Here is a 9,766-nt window from a genome sequence, read left to right as displayed (position 1 = left end):
CATTTTATAGTCCTGTTGCCTGGTGTGTGCACACTCTCACACATTAAAAACACACACACACACACACACACACATGGATGGAGAGGCGACCATACAGGCAAATAAAATGCAAAGGCAAATGCACACGCACAGATACACACACTTTAACACACAGCCATACACACAAAGAGTAAACACTTATTTAGAGGTGTCAGACACTGCATGTAATATCCTCTGGCACATATGTGTGCATGTGTACGTGTTCCAATGAGCCGTCAGCTGAGCTGAGCTGTGCACTGTCCGTTGCAGCTGGGTGATGGTGATCAAATCTAACAGACAGCGAGGACCAGAGCACGCTTTCTGCCTCAGAGACATGGAGAGACAGAGAGAGGGGGGAGAGAGAGAGAGAGAGAGAGAGAGAGCACACTAAGACCGCCTCTGGCCACCATTATCTCTTCAGTGCATGACTGTGTCCATGTGAGTGTGACAGTGTGAAAAATAGTGTTTGTTTGTTTGTTTACTTACTGTGTGCTTGTGTGTGTGTGTGTGTGTGTGTGTGTGTGTGTGTGTGTGTGTGTGTGTGTGTGTGTGTGTGTGTGTGTGCCGTTGTGTGTACATGTGTGTGTCAATGTTTGCTTGTTCATGTGTGTGCCTGTCAGAGGATCCGAATGAGAGTGTGTTCAAATTTGCTGTTCAATATGCTGAAGCCCATATAACTGACTGGGAGATAACTACTGAGCCAGATGACATAGGGGAGGATACTTCTTCTCAGGCCCACATTTCACCCCTCCAGCCAGGGTTAAAGCTGCTTAAACTTCACCCCGTTTCACTCATGGACTGGTTCATTCATTGCAATTATTAAAGGGGACACACTTCTCTTGCAGCTACACTCGTCTCAAGCAAAACGAATTAAACCTTCTGTGAGGAGCGGAGAGGTGAGAAGAGCTAAAACCCACTGAAACAGTTGACTATAGGTTGCAGATGGTAACTCGAGTTCCAACAAACATTAAACCACCTCATATCAGTTCATGATTTGGGAAATGTGAGCACTCAATTTCTGTGTTCTTTTTCTCTATTGTGTGCATGCACACAGTCGTTACATTGATAAATCAGAGAATTCACATCATAACCATTTTTAAAGTACATTTGAAAACTGTGAATTGCCTTGCATGCAATGATTTGTTGATTCAAGGATTTAATCAGTTTCCAGAAGAATAATTGGTAAATGCTTTGATAATCGATTATTCATCAAATATTTGATCAAGTTTTCTTAGTCTTAAAAATTTGGAAGTTAAGTTTGTTTGGATTTTGGACTTTTCATCACATGAAAAAGACGTTTAAAGAGGATTGGTATTGTTATTGATATTTCGAAACTAAAAGATAGCAGTGGTAACAAACCAGAAATAAACGAAGTAAATGTGAGCTTTTAACTGATCTGACAATGGCAGTGGTACGATGAAGATGATACACATTATGTGTTTTCTGAATTCGCTTAAACTAAATAAATGGGTTAGTGATAGGTCATGCATATTTTTGTCAAAAGAAATCTTCACTGTGGGTGTAAAAACAAGCTGACCTTTTTCCTGAAATTCAAGAACTTCCTGATACTTTCTGCAGACAGATTACTGTAAGCAGATTCAAAACAAACTATATCATATGTTGTATTTTTTTTTCAAACAGGAAAGGGAATATTTACAAAACTGACAGCACTAACTTGTCAGAAAATGTGCACTTTAAATTGATGCCAGTAGAGAAGAATTGAAGAATCACTGATTCAACCAATGTACAGTTCAATCTGTCATGGACAGGAAAAACAAAAAGGAAACTCAAGCATTTTTGTGATAATTCAGAACTGCCTGCTGACGTTATCCTGTATATTTATTTTCCTAATGTCTATTTTTTTTTCGCAGATTTTTATTTATTATTATGACATTTTACACTCCAAATATGAACTTTCAGTTTTCTCTGTTGGGAAACAAGTTATTCAAACTGAAATCCTTAAAGCAGTGAATAGTCCACTCTGGGATGCTGCTAACAGAAAACAGCTCAGAGCTGGGCTGGCCTGGAGACCCACATCATTTAACATACTGCCAGCACCACCCCGCCTCTGTAGCCAGAGCACCCCACACACTCCATCCACACATCAGTCACTGCTCGCTGTGTGTGTGATAGAGAGAGAGAGAGTGTGAGTGTGTGTGAGCGCGAGAGGGAAACAGAGATGAATGACCGTCTAATCACTCACACAATGCAGCTAAGCCCCATAATGAAAACCGTTGATAAGAAAAATTAACATAAAACCTAAGTGGTACAGAACGAGACAGTGGACATAAATAAAGAGGCCTCATGCGCCATAAATCTAAACCATAAACACAAATATATAAGACACACATGCGTAACTCACAGACTTTTTCATTCTGGGCTGGAGGAGAAAAAGACCCTAAAGCATATGTACACATATCTGCTTCATCCTCATTTTTGCTTTTTGCCAGTTCCTGCAGAGCTGGGTCCTCCACTCATAGCACGGTGCAGTAAGTTTTAATGGTAAATCAACAAAGGGCCGACATGAAAGAAAGGCTAGCTTTCCAGTTTGCAGGGTGAAGAATTATTCATCAGCACTGTAGTGTTGCACTGCAGGCGAAAATCCTGCAGCAGCGCTCCATTTTAATTGCCAGAAAATGACTGTAAATGATACAGAGAGAGAGGGAGAAGGGGGCAAAAAAAAAAAGGAGACAGAGCGAAGGGAGAAAGGGAAAAGAGAGTTGGAATCGGAGGTATAAAGAACAGGAGAAAAAAGGACACCCCCGCTACCAACAGCTGCCCCCCAAATTGAAGGCCATGGTGATAAAAAGCTATGTGGCAATCAGAGGAGTGGCGTGTCCCCCCAGCAGCCTAAAAGAGAGATAGTGAAGGGAGAAAAGAGGAGAGGAGGGCGAGGGGGAGTGCCATCAAAAAAGGAGTGGTGGGATTAGGTCTGAGAGAGAGTTTACTACGCTCTTTTTGTGCGCCGAACCTGCAGGATTAGAGATAACAAATGTTAGCTGAGGACGGGCACCTGCTGTGACTCGAGAAGAGGAGGAGGAGGAGGAGGAGGAGTAGAAGAGGGGAGGTGAGAAGAGCTAACCCACTAAAACAGCAGAATGGGCTTTTGTAGCCCCGTGCAGAATTAGAGGAAAGAGGGCTGAAGGAAGGAGAGAGAAGAGGATAAAGAGGGAGGGAGCGGAGGGGCAAAGAAGTGGATGGAACGGGTACAAAGTAAATTTGTAATTGTCAAACAGATGAAGGAGCCGAGATTTTGTGGAGGAGTAAACATTGAACTTGCTAATCTGCGGACCTCAAAGCCTGCCCTGCGTACAGCCACTCTAACGCTTTCACCAATATGCCTTTCTGTTTGCTTGTGAATTGTGTGGCCCCTATAAATCCCTAGATCAAACTTCATGTAGGGGGGGTGGGGTGGGGAAACACACGAATAAAGCACAACAAATTTTCTAACTTTTTAAAGTCCCTCCGCTCTTATTCACACTCCTCACCATGTCCCATCTAGCTCTCCGACATCCTCCTCTCCTTCTCTTTCCGCCCCACCACAGCGCTTGGGTGTACGTGGCTGAAATTGCCGCTGGGGCCTGGGGACCTCCCCGTCTGCTCTCTGCAATGACCCCAGCCCAGGAAGCACTCAGACTGGTCAATCAACAATTAAAAGCCTGTCTGTAGCCACTAACTCAATTCAGCCACTCAGCTTAGTGCTCCGTTAGAGCCGAGGCACCCAGACAGAACCGAGACAGACTCAACAGCAATGACCTCTCCACTGCTCCTCTCACGCACACATGCACGGCGGTCCGAGCTGGTGTGGTCACTCCTACACAGCCTTACCCATGTTTGAACCTCTGGGGGCGTGTCACGAACAAATGCTTCCCTAGGTAGGCAGCGGCGCACTAGATGCACACGTGACAAGCGGCAGGAGCGATTTACCTCGAGGGGCTTGGCCTGGACAAAAAGGTCACAACCTCTCTCTTACACATGTCTTGGTACCTGCACTTAAACCTGAGGGTTTAACCTAGCTTAGCGTTCAATACTGAGTTTGACCTTTTCTTTGGTCTGACTTAAGGCATTTACTGCACTGTGGGGTCAGTGTGTGTGTGTGTGTGTGTGTGTGACTGAGTAGTTCAACATTTCACACATTGAGGCAAACAATCCTTCAAATAAAAAGAAATAGAAATAAAAGGACACACAAACACCAACATGCGGGTATTTGGGTTCACTGTGAGGATCACATTAACAGTCTTTAACACACACACACACACACTCACGCTTCTCTCACCCCATATGTTTCCTGCTTTTACTGTTTCATCATTCACTCACTGCTTGGAAAAAAAACTTGGAAATGTAATATAAAAACAAAAGCCAGAGAATAACTGCAGGGGCTGGTAAACGAAGCATAAAGACCCCGAGTGACCGAAGGGAATTATTTGGCTCCATTAAGCAGGCATTAACATGAATTACTATCTAATTAAAATTAAACAGCTCATTAATAACTTTGCGGTGGGGCCTTAGTGTGGAAGTTCTCTGGAGTGTGTGCGTGCGTGTGTGAGTGTGTGTGTGTGTGTGTGTGTGTGTGTGTGTGTGCGTGCGTGAGAGAGAAGCTGTGTTGTGTCGTGGCCAAGAGAGCAATCAAGTGGGATAAAACTAAGCAGCTGCCCCAAAGGAAAGTCACGGCCTGAGAGGGCTTACCTGTGGAACAAGACTACTCCGAAAAAAAAAGATGTTCTTCCGCAAATAAAGTTAACTTTATTCACTGTTTAATTCTTCAGCAAAAAGTGTAATAAAAGAAGTTGGCTCCCCTGTGGCTTAAAGGTTATAGTGCCAACTGTGAACTGCACAGTTCCAGGTTTAAACCTGCCTGCCGTTTGTTAGATGTCAGTCCACATTTCTTTCTTTTTCTGTCATTCTTCTACTTTAAGCTCTTTAGTCAAGGCATGAAAATCTCACAAAATAAGTAAGAAAGTAAAACAGAAATTCATTTAGACAGATGGCATTGTTGTCAAATTTAAAAATGTGTCGCACAAGTCTTTAGTTAACCCAATATTTGATGTTTTTTGACTGTATAAAAGTTCTTATATTACTCAAAATGAGCAAATGTGTTCGAGTGTCAATGAGTTGTACACACAAGTGAATACCTCACACATGCACACCACACCAGGCTCTTACATTAGACGAGGAGTTTATGTGAAATAAGAGTGAAGATGCTTGGATGGATCTATGAACGTCACAAACATACTGTCCATACCAGGCAACATGTTTGTTCGCCACATTGACTCACTCCTGCTGTGTCCTTTCAGGGTTGTGGCCTTCATGTTGGCAAGCCGCTCAGCCTTTGCGGATTCTATCAGAAGAAAAGAAGGGAGAAAGCGGAAAAGAGACAAGGTCTGAGATCATTGCGAAACTGGTCTTTCCATTATCTTAACAAGAGGACGTTGAAGGAAAGGCAAAGGAGACTTGTCAGTAGTGTCAGATGGCCGGAGATGCTGCAGACATTCAGTGGGAATGGTGATGACTGTTACCAAACTCTCAGCCTGTGTGCATGCAAAACAATTCCAACTGTCACCTTTAACCTGCACAGATTTAACTCTTCTTAAGAATGCAGCATCAGCAATAGGAAAGCCAAAAACTTCTGAGCCTGAAATCTGCTTTGTGATTGCCCTCCCTTTCTGTGTATTGATAATGGAACCTCATCATCCAAATCCACACAGGTTGTCCAAAGCAAAATGACTTGACAATCTGACAACAAAATAAGGCAAAGGAATAATGATAGATAGTCCTCAGAGATGCTGAGTGAATGACAGAGAGAGAGGGATATGGAGTTAGGCCCCGAATGTATGCCAGCGCATGCAACAACCCCCCCCCCCAACACACACGCACACTATCCTCGCCACCCCCCCACTCCTCCTCCTGGCCAGGAGCTGTTTACCTCTCTATCAGCGGTGCTCTCTAAAAGCAGCGACCCCATCCATATTCACGGGCCTCAAATTCCTCTGCTTATCTCCCCCCAACCCTTGAAAAACCTCCTCGTGTTCCCCTCTGCACATACATACATACATAAACACGTCTTTATGGAGGCAAGAGGCAAACGCGCCGGGCCAGGAGGGGGTCGGGGATAAGAATCACCTTGAATTCAAAGCAGAGGATTGTGGGTCCTCGGCGGGTGGATGGACAGGCAACTAGGCACATAGGCTAAGGCTCACACTGGCATGACACACAAACCGCCAGACAGGTAGACGGAGGCTTTAGGGGAGCGGGGGCCAGATGTGTGCACCAGGGGCCATTAGTGATTCAGAGGATTGGAAAGAGTGAGGTGTGACGCTTATGAAATTGTCAGATGGTCTGCGTCATTAGGTGGCGGGTGCTCATGGACATTTGTGTGTCAGTTCCTGCTCTACATGAGTGTTTCTGTGCAGTCTTTTAAAATGAAATGTCAAAAAGTTAACTCCACAAGCTGTGCGGACACAAGGAATATCTGTTATGGCCACTTCACAACTTATTGAGAAATCTAATTGGATTAGCTGTTATTCCAAACATTGAGGTTTATATGAAGTGGACAAAACCACTTCTGATGGTGGCTGCTTTGAAAAGGGGGGGGGGGGGGGGGGGGGGGACAGGAGACTGGCTGATAAGAACTGGAAGTACAAGTGAGGGCTCAAAGAGTGCTTGAGCAGAAGCAGAGACACATGGAGTAGGGGGGACCGGTACCCCGTTCCTCTGCAAGCCGCGTTGTTTGGGGATTGAAGTTGGGAACTCTCTCCACTACTAATTGCGCGCCGGTGCTTTTCATGAATATTCATTCTGGTGTGTTCAGACCCCGCCTAATTAGCCGGGAGATAGAGGAAGAAACTCGCACCTTTTACCACAAGAGAAGCGTTTCCCCCCCGTCGCATTCTCAGGGGGATGCTGGCAGAATAGCCCAAGTTCATTAGCCAAAAAAAGAAAGGGAAAAAAGTTACCTGAAAAGCACGGGACGATTTGGTCTTCAAAATGGATGGGCAAACAGGGTTTTTCTCTTTTTTTCCGTTTTTTTTTTTGAAATTGCATATTTAGTGCCTATTACGCATGTCTATCAAAAAAATGGAAAGGAAATACAATTATCTGATTGAGTGAGTTGGTGGATATTATTCTACTCGCTGTAGTTGGGAGGTACATCACATGAATTTTAAAATCTAAACATAGCTTGTGGCAGGTCGAAATGTTCCCCCTGGAATTGAGAAAGACTTGTATTAAACATCTAATATGAGGCCGAGGCCGTTTAAAGAATCTTATTTTAGGTACTTTTGGGGAGAAAAAAAATAAAAGCTGATCAAACTTTATTTTGAAATTAAATGTTCACGTATTTATAGCGTTGGGATGAGGATGAAAATACCCTGCACTAAAGGGAAAACAAATCGAAATTAATGTTGTTGAAATGTATACAGATTTATTTAAATATCATTCTGATTAATCACAGATGCACTCTTTTTGTTTGTGCATTATTTGATGGTGCAGAAAATACTGCAACATAATTTTACAACCTTCCTCCCATTTGTCGTTTTTATGCCTTAGATTTTTTTCTCTCTCTTTCCTGTGCATCCTTACAGCACAGCAGAATAAGAAGGGGGACGTGGTTAATTGAAGGGCTGATGGGGTCCTATTGGTTGAGATGCGTCCTGACAATAACTGCTGCATATTGAGTAGAAGGATTAACACGTGACTGACTTTAAAAAGAAAAAGGCCTCCAACCCTAATTTAAATCAGGAATACACTCCTTGCCTTTAAACATGGTTTCCTTTTAAAAAAGCATGTTTGATGCGCAAAAGCATCATGTTTTGTGGACGCTCTGTCCATTTTAACACTCGTTTATAGAGAGTGTGTCTCCATCTGCATCACAGGAAAGAAACTCGGGGAAAAAAGTGAAGAATAAATCAGAGAATTGTGTTCTTAGGGTGACACAAAGATGACTTATTTCTGGTAAAAGAGGTCACCCAACTTCCTCGATACTAATCTCCTGCGGTTCATACTCAGTGTGCCTCGTAATTTATGTCCCCCTTTTTTTCCACTCTGTTTTTCAAAATCCATCATATCGTGTTCATTTCCAGCCGCTTTTTCCTGTACGGCCTGTCATTCAGCACCAAGTTCTGTGTGATCCCTTTCATCGAGCGCACCATGGAAACCTCGTGCGTCCTGGCAAAAATGCACCTCAGCGCACACAAGGCCATATTCTTTACAAAAAAAGGGCCCAAGCATCTGGATCTTTCTTTTCTTTTTTTTCCAAGCAGCTCCTCACTGGCATGGAAAAGCACAAGACCGGGTCTGTGTGGCAGAGACCACTGCTTTTTATAGACTTGGGAGACAAGAATGACTGAATGGCGAACGCATCTTCATTAACTGAGAAGCTGCATGGAGCTGCGGTCCCAAATAGCGGTGACACGCAGCCACTGGGGTCTCTTAGGAGTTTAAGACGCAGAGAAAAAGACACTGACAGTAAGAAATGTCCTGGCTGGGTATTTCTAAATTACAGAGTCGCGTTGGAGAAGCGTTGTCCATCATTGTCAGACATGTTATTTTGTTTTCTGTTCATAAATTTTTACAAGATTAATCTAATCTATTACGCTAATTACACCAAATAAGGTTTAGCTCAATAAATGTGTTGGCAAATATAAAATCAAGCAATTTGTCATGTAGAAATTATTGTTTCGAATTGGAAACGTGTTTGTACAATCTAACTTATTAATCAAAAGATGCGCTTGTGAAATGAGACGCATTATGCAACAGTTAGGAGAGGCATTGGGTAAAATTTTCACATCTAAAAATCAGACTTTCCAGCAGATAAATGTCACCAAAATGACGCGCGTAAAACTCGCCAGGACTGTCTTCCACTCATCCCAAATAAATATATAAAGGATGGGTGGACAAAAACCACGCCTTTCAAGAGATGATGACGAGCACCTGTGACCCCGACAACATTTTCCACACACACACACACGCGCGCACACACACACGTACAGCGAGAAACACACACTCCGCTACATTGTTAACGCTGTGGAGACGAGAGTACAGCAAGGACAGCAGCCACCGCGGAAAGGAGACAACTTACCTTTTAGTGATGTAGTCCCGGATTAAAATGAACACCGGAGTTGAGTCGTCCTGTAAACAGAAAGAGAATAGTCGCATGGAGGGGGAAGATGACAACAAACAAACACGCGGCAGAGATAAAAAAAAAAAAAAGGCAAAACATTGCTTTCAGGTAAATGATTAAAATGGGACTGTTGCGCCTGAAAAACCTTCCAAAAAAGCTCCTGTTTTAGAAGGAGCGGAACATGTGCCTGATTGCAGAGTTTTAGGCGAATGGAACGGGAGAGATGTAAGATTTGTTTAAAGCCCCGCATTTCCATTTAAGAACGTGATTGTGTTTGCAAAGATCCCTTTCAATCTTCGCATCCCCCCCTCCTCACCCCCCACCCCCCCTTCTCTCTCTCTACCCCTCAGCGTCTCTGAGGCTGCTTTGCAATTCATAGAATTGGTAATTTGCTATTGGGACAAAACGTGAAGGGAAAAATAATCAGATCAACCGGGAGAGGTAGTGAGGAAGGAGCCAGGAGGAAGAAACACAAGGTTTCTCTCTCCAAGTTGCTGCTTAGTAAAAAAAAAAAAAAAAAAGGCTTCCAGAGGTAAATGATATAGAATAGAGGCTGTTTTATTTTCCTGAATCGGTTAGATCTACATTTCCAGGTACGCCTTGCCAGTGAGGATACAGTCTCATATAAAA

The 9,766-nt window shown here is 43.4% G+C and overlaps 1 long non-coding RNA gene across 1 annotated transcript; it reads right to left on the bottom strand.

Moving 5' to 3' along the window:
• Positions 1-526: 526 nt before the first annotated feature.
• On the bottom strand, positions 527-9,418 carry LOC127536571 (uncharacterized). Its single transcript, XR_007945608.1, has 2 exons — positions 9,095-9,418; positions 527-5,356 (listed from the first exon to the last, which is right to left on the bottom strand). It is a non-coding gene; the product is annotated as an uncharacterized LOC127536571 (long non-coding RNA).
• Positions 9,419-9,766: the final 348 nt, after the last annotated feature.

This window comes from Acanthochromis polyacanthus, chromosome 12 (genome assembly GCF_021347895.1).
Source record: "Acanthochromis polyacanthus isolate Apoly-LR-REF ecotype Palm Island chromosome 12, KAUST_Apoly_ChrSc, whole genome shotgun sequence".
Taxonomy (NCBI): Eukaryota; Metazoa; Chordata; class Actinopteri; family Pomacentridae; genus Acanthochromis; species Acanthochromis polyacanthus.
This window is presented reverse-complemented; position numbering and strand designations above follow the sequence as displayed.